Source organism: Balaenoptera physalus, assembly GCF_965194825.1.
Source record: "Balaenoptera physalus genome assembly, chromosome: 18".
Lineage (NCBI taxonomy): Eukaryota > Metazoa > Chordata > Mammalia > Artiodactyla > Balaenopteridae > Balaenoptera > Balaenoptera physalus.
This window is the reverse complement of record NC_138899.1, coordinates 1,926,797-1,939,827: the sequence shown is the minus strand read 5'-3', so window position 1 is coordinate 1,939,827 and position 13,031 is coordinate 1,926,797. Positions and strand designations below refer to the sequence as shown.

At 49.7% G+C, this 13,031-nt stretch overlaps 1 long non-coding RNA gene across 1 annotated transcript in view; it reads right to left on the bottom strand.

Annotated features, from left to right (window-relative positions):
- The window catches only part of LOC309647523, a 269,604-nt gene that overhangs the window by 132,594 nt on the left and 123,979 nt on the right, over positions 1–13,031 (bottom strand). The gene's annotated exons all lie outside the window — the stretch shown is intronic.

Sequence of the window (13,031 nt, the reverse complement as noted above, 5' to 3'; positions counted from 1 at the left end):
TCTTACTGCCCCTTCCGCCTCACAAGCGTCCTGCTGACCTTGGTTGTCACCCTCGGGTTGGTCTGGGTCAGGAGTCAGCACCCCGGTCATAAAGGACCAGATAGCAACTATTTTAGGCTCTGCGGGCCCTGCATCCCGCCACCTCTTCAACTCTGCTGGTGCGGCGTCCAGGCGGCCCCAGGTGATGGAAACGCCTGGGTGGATGTGGCAGGTTCCAATAAAATCTGTTCTATGAGAGCAGGTAGCAGGTGGGCGTCCCCGCCGGCCGTGGTTTGTCATGCCCGAGTCCTGAGATACTAGAGGTGTGTTTGTGTGACCTGGGTACCTGTGAACCCCTTGGACTATCTCCGAATAAAGGGGAAGATTCCCAAGGCCGTGGCCAGTGAATGGGGGCAAGCTCTGTCTATAGGTTCGTGCTGTCCAGAGGGAGTCTGGTCCCTACCTGGCCTGGGCTGGACCGCCGCTTGCAGAGATGAGGGGGATTAGATGCCCCAGAAGCAGCACTTAAGCCCCGAGTTTCGGTGCAGGGCACGCCTACTGCAGAGCTTCTGCCTTTAATGGGAAATGGAGTGTGTGTTTCCAAGGGACGTAGAAATGGCCTCTAGGCATCTCTCCCTCCAGGGTAGGTTGGGCCTGTGCTCCCCAGGCCCCAGGCCCCTTAGGCGACTCCGCGGCCTCTCGGCACCAAGCTCCAGGTGGTACTGCCCCTCCCTAAAGCTGCCCCAGCTCAGCGATGTGCGGGAGGAGGGGCCGGGTCCCTGACCACCTGGCTGCTGAAGCCCCTCTGACCTGGTGGGTCTGGGTGTAGGGAAGGGCTTCCCCATTTTCCGAGCTCACTGAGCAACCCTCAAGGGTTTGGGTGCAGGGTCTGCTGAGGGTGGTGGGATGGGGTCTGAAGGCAGGGCGGTGCCCTGGTGTGGAGCCAGGAAGAGGGTGGGCCCAGTGGGATGGTCCTGAGCTCCCAGGGCTAGCGAGGTGGTCCATGCGCGGCCCTCAGGTGAGCCCGGCCACGGCAGGACGTGCGGGCTGACCTCCCCTGGCAGCTCCCATGGGCTCCTGAGCAGCAGCCGCAACACGGTGACCCCCTTGGGGCCAGGTGACATCGACAACATTTAACCACCTGGGTGGCATGTGACGTGGCCTCAGACAAGATCCCGGGCCCCGTCATCCCCTTATTTTCCAGATTACGGAGGGATTGCTGGGTAGGGGAGTGTCAGGAGGACGGGGCGACGGCTCCTCCTGGGAAATTCGGAGCTTCAGCCCTGCTGGTCCTGCTGCTGCCGGTCTTGGGCCTGGGGGTCCGTGGGGAGGTCCGTGGGGCTGCGGGGGACACTGACCCCTCCCCCGGCAACCGCTCTGGGCTCGGAGCAGAGGTGGGAGCTGGCGGAGATCTGAGTGCCTCTCACCTTGTGACGGAAGCAGAAGAGTGAGTGACAACCTGCGTGTCACCTGCTGCCTGGGCAGGGGACACTGGGATGGGGGGCATGCGGGCTCTTGGGCGTCGTCCTGGGACAGGAGAAGGATGCAGGGCGGAGCGGGAGCCTTTGGACTGTGGCCTGAGGGAGGAGGCAGCTGGGTAAGCCGGCGGGGCCCCAAGCGCAGGGCGCTGGCCGAGCGTCCTCATGGGGCGAGCACAACCTCGGCCGAAAGGCTGGGCTGCATCCTGGGCCACTGACCTTGGGAGGTTCTCGGGACCCCCCTACCAATGCTGAGCACATGCCTTCTGGAAGGGAGACCCACGTCGCCTTTGGCTGCTCTGCTGCTCCTGGCTGCACACGCGGGTCCCCAGATGGCCTGGCTCGGGCATCGGGAGCCACTCAGATTCTACCTGTCCTGGAGAACCTGGTGGATGGTGGGCCAGAAAGCTTCTTCCTTCTCAGGGACGGTTGGGGGCGGTGCCATCTTTGAAACAGCAGCGTTCAGGTAGGCTCTGTGGAGCCAAAGCTCTGTGCTAAAATCACTTCGGAGTTAAAAAAATAAGAGATTCTCCATGCAGCAGGTCTGGGGTGGAGCCTGGAAATCTCTTTCCAGGCATCTCCCTGAGATGATTCTGGTGCCGGGGAAGGTTTGGGGATCCCTGTGGTGACGGAGGGACGAATCCAAGCCCCCGGCCCATGCAGAAGGGGGATCCAAAACTGGGGCACTTCTAGGTTGTTTGACTGTATTTAAACTGAATCAACCATCACATGACTGATTATAATAAAATTGATGGTAATAAAACGAGCTGAATCTGCCTTCCTTTGTGATGGATGGTGTGACTCATTTATAAACCATTGCCTGCTTTGTTGGTGTACACTATCCTAGGAATTTTGAGATTCAGAGAAGTTAGAAAATAGTCCAGAAAACCAGGAATGACTTAAACTGATGTCTAAGGGTCAACTGAGATCACTATATGGTTTTTCTTTTTTAGTTTGCTAATAGGGTGAATTACACTGATTTTCAAATGTTAACCCAAACTTTTGTTCCTGGGGTGAATCCCATTCGGTCATAACGTATTATCCTATTTGTATACTGTTAGAGCCTATTTGCAAAATGTAGAAAACAATCTTATTGGTACCAGGAGGTAAGGAGTGGGGAAGGATAAATTGGGAGATTGGGACTGACATATACATACTACCATATAGAAAATAGATAGCTAAGAAGGACCTACTGTAGAGCACAGGGAACTCTACTCCAGACTCTGTAATGGCCTATATGGGAAAAGAATCTAAAAAAGAGTGGACATATGTATAAGTGATTCACTTTGCTGTACAGCAGAAACTAACACAGCATCGTAAATCAACTATACCCCAATAAAAATTTTTTAAAAAAAGAATAATTATTTTAAGAATTTGTTAGCTTTTCCTTCTCCTCGAGTTTTCTAAATTATGTTTGATGGTTGAAGTAAAAACTGTAACACTCTTGTAATGTGGTTTTCAATGGATGTGGAGGAAATATCTAAGACTGCTATATTACAAATGGATGCGGCTAAAGTGACAGAAGGGGAAGGAAGGTTTCCACCCTTCACTCAAACTGGTGCAAAATAGTTTGCCAGTTTCTTAAAAATTTAAACATATATTTACCGTGCAACTAGCCAATGTGCTCCTGGGCATTTATGGCAGAGAAATGAAAACATTTATACAAAAACCTGTAATGATGTTCATGGAGACTTTATGTGTAATAGCCCCAAATTAGAAACAGTCCTACAAGTGAACGGTTAAACTGTGGTATATTCATACCAGGGAATAAAAGGAAAAACTAATGATAACTAGCAGTAATTTGGACGGATCTCAAAGGCACTATGTTGAGTAAGAAACCTATCTAAAAGGGTCACATACTGTGTGATTCCATTCAGATGACGACATTCTAGAAATGCCAGCCTTGTACGATGGGGAGCAGCTAGTGGTCGCCATGGTGAGGAAGGTTCTTGGTGGTGGTGAAGGGGGGGTGTACCCGTAAAGGGCAGCATGAAGGGGTCTTTGTGGTGCCCTGTGGTCTGCATCTTGGTTTCAGTGGTGGTCACATGAGTGTACACCTGTCAACATGGCTTAAACACACACAAACACACACACACTGTTGCAGTGCAATGTTCCTGGTTTTGGTTCTGTGCTGATGGAACCATGGGGAAATTCTGACTGAAGGGTACACAGAACCTCTCTGGGATGCTTTTGAAACTTCCTGTGAACTATGGTGATTTCAAACTAAAAAGCTAAAAAATGTAAAATGAAGTCTTTCTGACATTAAGAAAATAAAGGCCGATGAAATGGCCACCAGCCTCTAAAAAGTCAAGCAGCCCAAGCTCAGCCTGCAGAGATTGCAGACACGGGCATGGCGTTCGGTTCAGAGCAACAGGGAAGTTCTAATTCCTGTGCCATCAGAGACTCGGGTCAGAGGAGCATTTGAACACTGTGATAAAGTACAGCCCGCGCGGTAATTCCACCCTGTCACAGACACGTGACGGCATCCCAGCTTTGGTGTTCCCTGGAGCCGAGTTCTGATTTTCCCCCTACCCACACGATTCTTTATGTTTCTTAATCAACAATTAAATCTTTAACAAACACCAAGCTCCCTTCAGTAGTTCATTTCCTTAATTATCCTGCATCTTTTCTTTTCAGTATGATCCAATTTTACAAAAAAGGAAAAAAAGGCTTTCCACATTTGTGACTATTGCACCCATTATATTTGAGCTATCTTTTCATACTGATGAGGCTGATAAAAAGATAAAATTTTAAAGGACTCTTCTATCAGAGACAGGAGACCTCCTGTGTAGAAATTCTTATGTCCTGTGGCCCTTTCTCTTCCACAAGCTCATTAACCCAGACTTTATATTTGCTCTCGAGGAGAGAAAAATCTTGCAAATCATTTTCCCCCAAATTGTCTTTATTTCCTTCTATTATCACTTCTGTAACAATGTATATCTGTGTCCTTACCTTAATTCTGCTTTTACTCGATTTCCGAATAAAATATCAAACTCAGCCTGGTACCTTGAATGTCGCTATGTCTTTATTCTTTCTTGGGCTGTGAGCTGTGAGTTGATAGCAGTGAAGTTAATCTATGGACTTGACCTGCCTTCTTCAATGCATCTAGGGTTATGTTTACACTAACCTCAACTCAGATGGTCTATATTTCCCAATTTCCAAAATTATTCCCAAATAATTCAGAATAAATCGACTTTTGTGGTAAATCCTTTGTGAAGAAATTGCTTTAGATATTTTACTAATAAAGCATCAACTTTGCAAACTAAGATCTGCAAGGAGATGTCCAAAACATTTGCTTTTGCAAAAAAGTAGTCTGTAAAATGCTTTGTATAGGAAGAAAATATGGAGGCAAGAGACTTTGCAATGACATTTGATGAGGGTGGACACACTTTGGTATAGAAACTTGCAGCATGGAAAAGTATGCAGTATAATAATAAAGGAATAATTCACAAGGAAACATGCAACCTTCCTGGTGGGTGACTGGAGAAGCAGAGGGGTAGAGACTTACCGTCCAAGAAAATCTGGGAGAGTGGAGGTACTTCCCCCGAGTTACCAATAGTTGGAACTTGATCAGGCTTAGGAGGCATCTGCTGGCTGGAGGAGGGTACCAGGAAGAAATTCCATGCGTGGCAGAGTTTCTGGTTGTTTGGGGAGTAAGACTCTGCAGAGTTTTGCAAATCTTTAGAATGGAAGAGGGAAGCTGGCTGGATGTTTCACTGACATTGATGTCGCTGTGACGCCAACCTCGTGGGTCCCCAGGCTCACACGGGGTTCTGGGGCGCTCACGTTGGCATCAGCCCCGCTGGTTACCTCGGGTCTCCTCTACAATTAGGAGCCACAGCGATTCCTCTCAAAGCGGTGTTTTATTTCCGAGATTGCTTTGCGTGGAGTGCATGCCAAGCCGACAGAGGCATCAGCTCCACCAAGAGTGCAGTGTCCTGTTGAGGAGGCTGAGTCTTCGGGAAACGACAGCTTAGCCCTCGACAGCTTAGCCCTCAACAGCTTAGCCCTCTGGTCTTTCTTTGATGTGGGGAACGGAAACAAGGTCGATTTGGTTCTAGAGCCGGGAGTGAGCTCTCACAGGCGCCTCTGGGGTCTTCACACGCTCTCCAAGCGTGAACCGCGGGAAGCTGGGAGGGGTCAAGACCGGCTTGCATTGCTGGGCTTACAAAACTCAGAACCGCACGGCAACATCACAAGTAGCACAAGCTGGAAAGAATTACTGCAGAGCAGTGTGGCGGTCAGAACGAGCTCAGTGGGGAAGAGGTTCCCGATAGGAGGACTTGTCAGCCTCCATCACTGCACAAGCCAGGTCCTTAGAATCAATCAGTCAGTCTCCTGTTGATTCTGTTTCTCTGGAGAATGCTGACCAGTGCACCTCTGGGCAATAAAGAAGTCAGCCTCAGCCTAAAGAGAAATCTGGTGCCTGGGAGGTACCCTTGAAACCCACGGCGCTTCCCAAGTGGTAGGCGTGTCCGTGTGACTCGGGGTGGAGGAGCCCACAGGTTTACGCTGACACAGTGGCTTAGGGTGGGAGCTGGCCGCACCAGAAAGACCGACCCCGGGATGCCAGCCCGACCTCTGGGAGGGAAGAGGTCTGGAGATCCAGGCGACGATCAATCGTATCTGTATAAATGAAGCTGCAAAACCACTCTGGACATTGAGGCTGGGCCGAGCGGCCCTGCGGGGTGACCCACATCGATGTAGCGGGAGGTGATGCTTCCCGAGGACCCTCCCACCTCGCCCTGTGTAGCTCTTCTTTTGGCTGGTTCTGATTCGCATCCTTTTGTGATCGTGAAAGTGTAATCGTAAGAACAGTCCTTCCCTGAGCTCTGTGAGTTCTCACAAATTACGGAACATGAGGGTGGTCTCGAAGAACCCCACGTTGGCAGCCAGCTGGCCTGAAGTGTGGGTGGTCTGGGGACCCTGACTCGGGGCTGGCATCGGGGGCGAGAGCTGGTCCCTCAGGCTGCTGTGGTACATGCGCTTGTACCCCTTCCTCACTGCAGAGCTTTTCCTGCCGGCCCCCCGCTGGCCGGGGTGGGAGCTAGACTTTCACGCTCCTGTAAAGATCTGCTCTGTTGCTCACTGGGGACAGGAGAACCCTTGCCTTGCTGTGAGGGGCCAGGCCTGCTTTGCAAACGCACAGGATGAGGCGTCTTCGCCAGGGTCGGGCAGAGGTGGGGAGACCGAAGCTCTGGTCTTGGGGTGCCAGGGACATTCTGCGCCTGAAGGAAAACTGCGTCCCACCGAGAGCACCCCGTCTGAAATCCGGGCAGTGAACGCTCTCTGTCTGCATGCTGAATCTTGCAGCTGTGTTGCTCTCGACCGCTGAAGTCGGCTGCCCTCTGCAACAGGGGAACCAGAGAACCCTCACTGCAAGGAAACGATTCCCTTTCACAGTTGGCCTGACAGATTATGTAATGCTTTTCATTGTCCTCGCTTGTCTAAGAATAAAAACATTTTATTCTGAAAGTAAGGCGGCGTACACTATAATCTGATCTTTTGATGAAGCAAAGAAAAGCTGATTTATTTTTAGATAATGAACTTGCTGATAAGTCCTAATTTGGATCCAGCGTATGCAAGCGCCTTCTCCGCATTCTCTGTGGGCACACGGGTGTCTGTCTGTAAGCCACCCGCCGGCACACGGCACTTTCTGGGTCCGATCCACACAGAGGCTGTTATTGATTCTCCACAAAGAAGAGAAATAAAGTCAGGGCTTTTGCTCTGGCTCGAAACTCTCCCTGCCCTCCCACGATGATTTCCAGTCTGGCTTTTCTTTTGCTTGTTTCTAGGTTGCAAGCACATGGATTTAAAAAATGAATCCCCATCTCTTGCCTTCCTAGAGTGGTTTTAGGAATTAAGTGGAGGGCTTAGGACAAAGGTCAAGTCCCTCTGCCGCGAGCGAAGGCTTTGTCCTCCCTCCACGCGCGGGCCTCTGCTTCCTGGAGCATGGCTGGGGACAGGGGTGAGGCGTCATCTTTTCACGTCACGGACACATCTGGACATGGAGAGGGAACAGAGCAAGTGGCCGAGGCTCGGGCTCAGCATGGGCCCCCTCGTCCGGGACGTTCGTGGCATCACTGGGGGCAGTGGGCAAGGCAGAGGAGATGCCGGGCGGGTGGGGGGAGCCTGCTGTCTGGCCTGGCCGCCGAGGGCAGAGCGTTTCGTCCTGTCTGAGAGCAGCATGTAATCAGTCCTTTCAGACGAATGAAGGAACAGGTTTCTATGAAGCGTCTGCATGTGCCAGGTTCTGGGTGAGATGGAGTGAAACAGAGCTTGCCCAGGGATGCAGGGCTGGGACAGAGCTGGCCTGGGGGACACGGGGGTGGTGGTGAAACTGCTAAAATCCTGTGCGGGAAGCACCATCCTCAGCCGGGAGACAGGATGGGAAAGAGGCAGGAAGACGGCCCCGCAGACGACCACACCCTAAGCCCGGATCCTGTGACTCTGGAACCTACTTCACAGATGGGCTGACGGCCAGGGGCCTTGAGGTGGGGGGACGGTCCTGATCGTCCAGGTGGCCCCCACTAACCACGGGGGTCCTGAGAAGGGCGGCCTCTCCGGGGGTGGGGGGCTCAGAGGGCAATCCCACCACAGCGAGAGGCAGAGTGGTGTGACGTTGCCGGCTGTGAAGGTGGAGGGGCCGAGAGCCGGGGAGTGCGTTGCTTCTGGAAGCTGGAAGAAGGCAAGCACGGCTTCTCCCCGGAGGCTCTGGGAGGGGCAGCCCTGTGACACCTTCGCTTGGGCCCAGGGAGCCTCGTGCTGGACTTCTGGCCTCAGGGTCGTCAGATAACACGTTGTGTTGCGTCGTGCCCCAACGTTCGTGGCAGCAACAGCATGCTAGGCGGTGGTGGAGGAGGCCTGGGGAGAGGGGGGCCGCTGTGAACTTGCCGTCTAGGACCCTGGGTACCAGCGGTATCAGCACCGCCTGGGAGCTCGTTAGAAACGCAGGCCCCTGTGTCCACAGCAGCCCGACTGAGGCAGAACGTGCATTTAACAGCACCGCAGGTTCTGCCTGCCCGAGTCCCGGAGAGCAGAGACGGGTAGGACCTGGGTCGGCACATCTTACCCTTAGCTGTCAGGCCCCTGTCGACTTCCGTCCAGAACACTCCTCGGGCTTCCCTAGACGACCATGGAAGATTACAGCCCAGTTACCGAGTGTGACTTCCTCTGGGTTTGTGTGATGCTTCCTCGTGACCACATTCAGGCACACGGAGGAGGGGCTGGGTCTCATCACTGCACCCCTCAGGAGTCACCTTTAAGTAGTTTCATTGCGGGTGTCCGTCATCGTTAATCACTCGATGAAGTTGACATCTCCCAGGTGTATCCATTTTATGTTTCTCTTTTCCCCATCTTAGCTAGTGTTTTGTGTACACGTACTTTGAAATTATGTGTGTCCTCATTAAACTTCCCATGTATATATTCATTGATTCATTCATTCATAACCGCATGGACTCGTGGTCCAATGGTTTAAAGGACTATAATCTGTTACTACCATTATTTACTTTGATGTGTAAATTCTCTCTAGTTCAGCCAGAAGAAGCCCCTGCAAGCTGGCTCTGCCTTTCTTTGGCATGTCGCTGTTGTTCCATGAGGACCTTCCTGCTTCCTGACACGGCACGGTATTCCAGGTCCAGCGCTGGGAGTGGCCGTCTCCCAGGAGCCCTGGTTCCTTTAGTGGTTCCCGCTTTACTCTTGAATTTGAGGTCACATCTACAGTCACACGGCCGTGAGGGGAGCAGGGGGGTCTTCCCTCGCCCCTCAGGAGGCTGCTTCACTGTCCGCTCCACGTGGGCCACCTTTGTTCCCGGCAGCTCCTGGGACCCGCCCAGGGCCTCCTTTCCTCCTGAGCAGAGGTCTGTGCCCATTACCCAGGCCCCGCCTGTGCAGCACTGTGGCTCTTCTTCTTCTTCTTTTTTTTTTTGGTTGACTTTGAAAAGCCCGCTTATCTATTCTGCTTCAGATTAATCCCCAAATGTTGCTTTTATCAAACCATTTGTTGCTGCAGTTGCTGTTGATTACAGATGTGCATCATTTCTCCCCCAGCCTTTTAAAGGGCCAGTCACTATGGTAACCATATTACGGAAAATTGCTTTGTCTCCTTAAAATACCCTTCAGAAAAAGGTCATTTGGTATTAACATATTCTGACTAGAACTAGCAACGTGAGCAGCGCGTAGACTACCTTCCCCTGTGCGTGTGTTTTCAGTCGTGCAATTTCAGGAAACTCTCAAAACAAGACGAAATATTGAGAGCAGAGAGAGTTCCAATGCTACGACATATGTGTATGTGTGTTTGTAACTTTGAGAAAATATGTTTACTTGGGGTCTGTGGTTGCAGCGTGAGCTTTATTAGCTCTTGAGGACGACACCTTGCTGTTTCCCAGTTCCGGGTGTGGGTTGAGATAGAGAGAGACACCCTGCTCCCGTGGGAACTGGAGGGTGCCGGGAGCCAAAGGGAAAGATGATCCTGGGGGCGGAGTGGCCCCAGAGACCCGCGTCCCACAGGCTGTGCCGACAGGTGAGGGTGGGCAGGCTAGCTAACTCTGGGTGTCGCGATAGTGCCCGTGGCGGTAGAACGTTTTGCTGTGGTTTTCCATTTGCCCTCAAGATTTTTATATAACAGTTCATTGGCTGTAGGTTTACTTATTTCAGAATAAGAACCATTTGAGCTGTATTCTGGTTGCTCAGTTCTACCTTTTCATTTTCCAGGAGGAAACGGAAGCACAGAGGTGTGTACGTCTCAGAGCTGGTTCTATCCAGACGGTGTTAGAAGTTGCACCTTGAATCCTGTGCTGCTTCCTTCTTAAAAATTACCCTCCATCAGATTCCTTCAGGAGCGGAGTTTAACATGCACATAGTCCTACGTAGTTTATAACTAAATCAGCTTCCTTCTCACCCCCAGATCCTCTCCCCAGAGGTGCTGCTACTTGTTTCAGTGGTGACTTTGGGATTTTCCTGCATATTTCTAAACAATCTCCTGCTTAAGTAGCTGTTTCACCAGCGCTGTTTGATGCTTTGTACCAGGCACTCTCCGAAGCGCTTTCCACGTTTTAACTCCTGATTTTCTCAACAACCCAATGAGGCAGGTACTATCCGTAGACCCATGAGAAAACAGACACAGAGAGGTTAAGTAGTTGGCCCAGACACACAGTGAGGAAGAGGCGGGGATGGGCTTTGACCCTGACGTCTCGGCTCCGGTGTTGTTGGTGTATCAGTTTTGCCTCCTGTTCACTGACTCACCATCATGGAAGGTCAAGGCTTATTCTCTCACATCCTCCACTCCCATGTTTCCCCTACTTCCAGCTTCCCGTCTGCACCACTGATGGCCACGTTCATGTGCGTGCTCTGTCTCTGTCTGTCTCTGTCTCTATCTCTGTCACACACACACACACACAAACCCACGCAATTCTTGACTCACCCGGAGGTGCTTCAGCACTTACTTTCCAGGAACGAGGGTACCCTGACTTGACAGTGCTGATCTCATCCCCAGCAAATCAGAAACACTCTGTATTCCAACTTGCCCAATTGTCCCCAAAATGTCTTTCACATACTTTTTCAATCTAGGAACAATCAAGGGTCACACATTACGGTTGTTATAACGTCTCTCTAATTTCCTTTAATCTAGAGCAATACCACTGCCTTGTCCCTCCCCTCGTGATGCTTACACCACGGAGTCAGGGTGAGTTGTCTTGTGTGGTGTCCACGGCGTGGATTGGGTGCTTGTTTCCTCGGGATTCAATTCAGGTCAAACATTTTGGCCAGACGGCCACATGGGTGACCTGCGTACCTCCTGCCTCATCGCATCGGGAGGATACAGCAATGGGTTGGATTTAATCGTTTGGTTGAGATGATTGACTGCCAGATTTCTCCATTGTGAGTAGCGTGGCCCTTTTTGAAACTGGTAAGAAATCTGTGGGATGATAAATGGAAGCCATGTGAATATCCTGCACCCCCAAAACCGTTCACATGATGATTTTTATTGCTATCAACTATGGCTGCAGATATTCTAATTCTATCATAGCTCCCACATTTATTAACTGACTTTCTTTTGTAAAGAATAACTTTACCTCTCTAGTCTTTTTTAAAAAAATAGTTCACTGTGGACTCAATTATTCTTTTTAATTCAATGTATTATAATCTATTACCATTATTATCCTTTTTCATGATCAGATTGTTCCAAGTCTGGCCAGTAGAAGCCTCTTCCATCAGGTTCTTGTACTTTTCGATACGCCCCATTTGTCTTTAAGTGGTTCTCTGCCTTCTGGCATGAAAAGTGGTCCATGCTTACTGTACTTTCTCTGCCTGAGACCTGGGATGAGCTATTTTTCTAAGGAGTCTTGGTTACTTTTTGTGGGGAGTGGAGTTTATAAACAAAGACCTGGTGGTAGGAGTGCTAATCGCTCCTGGGGTGTCATTGCTTCTGGTCCTTCGAGTGGACACGGCTAGAAGTTATATATTCACACAAATGCTCCAGTTCAAGTCCAATCCCACAGGGTTGTACCTTGTCCCATGTTTGTATTTCCCTTCTCTCATGGTAAGACTCCGGGTTTCCTAAAGGTTAATATACCCCACCTCTTTGCTCTATGCTACACCATGCACAAATTCACCCCAGAATCACTACAGCAACGCCATTGCCAAAAACAAGCTTGTGAACAAAAATTCAAGATTTCCTTGCAATAATAGTTGTCGTCAGACTAGATCTCATGAAGTGTGAATAATCAGAGGACTGGGTTAGAACTTTGTTTGTGTTACTTCTCCTTGCTGTGAGGCTGTGTTATCAATCTGGTATGACGTTACATTCCTCTGTTTCAGTGGATTACCAACTTTAGGGTATGAGGTTTATCATCATATTTGACTTTTTAAGAAGTATGTTAAACTTTTACATGCTTCAACAACAAAACTATATGAAAAAAGTGTAGTGAGAGAATTCTTATTCCCATCTACATCCCTTTTGTTTATTTCCTATTCACCAGCCCCTTGGGTAATAATTTTTATTAGTTTCTTGTTTATCCTCCTGTATATATGTGTATGTATGTGTGTGTCTACATTATGTGAGTGCCTATATATATATAGTATATATGTATTTCTTATTTAACCTTCTTTTGTATGTACACAAAAGGTAGTATACTGTTTATACTCTTTTGTAGTTTGCTTTTTTAACTTAAAATATATTCTGGAAATCAATCTATATTAGTTTATAATATTTTCCTATTTATAACTGCATAGTACATTATCTGGCTGTCCTGTGGTTTATATAAGTAGTTGCCTGTGGATGGGCACTTAGGTAGTTATATACTGCAATTACAAATAACATCACAGTGAATAATCTTGGGCATGTCATTATGAAGATGTATTTTTCAGGGCTAGTTCTTAGAAGTGGGATTTTTGGATCAAAAGGTAAATGCACTTTTTTCTTAGGTATTGCTAAATTCCCCTCCATAGGTGTGTACCATTTTGCATTTCCAACAGCAGCGTACACCATGCCTGCTTCTCCCACAGTCTTGCCAACAGAGTGTGTGGTCAGGCTACTGAGTTTCGCCAGCATGAGAAGTGAGATGTCCTCACTGTAGT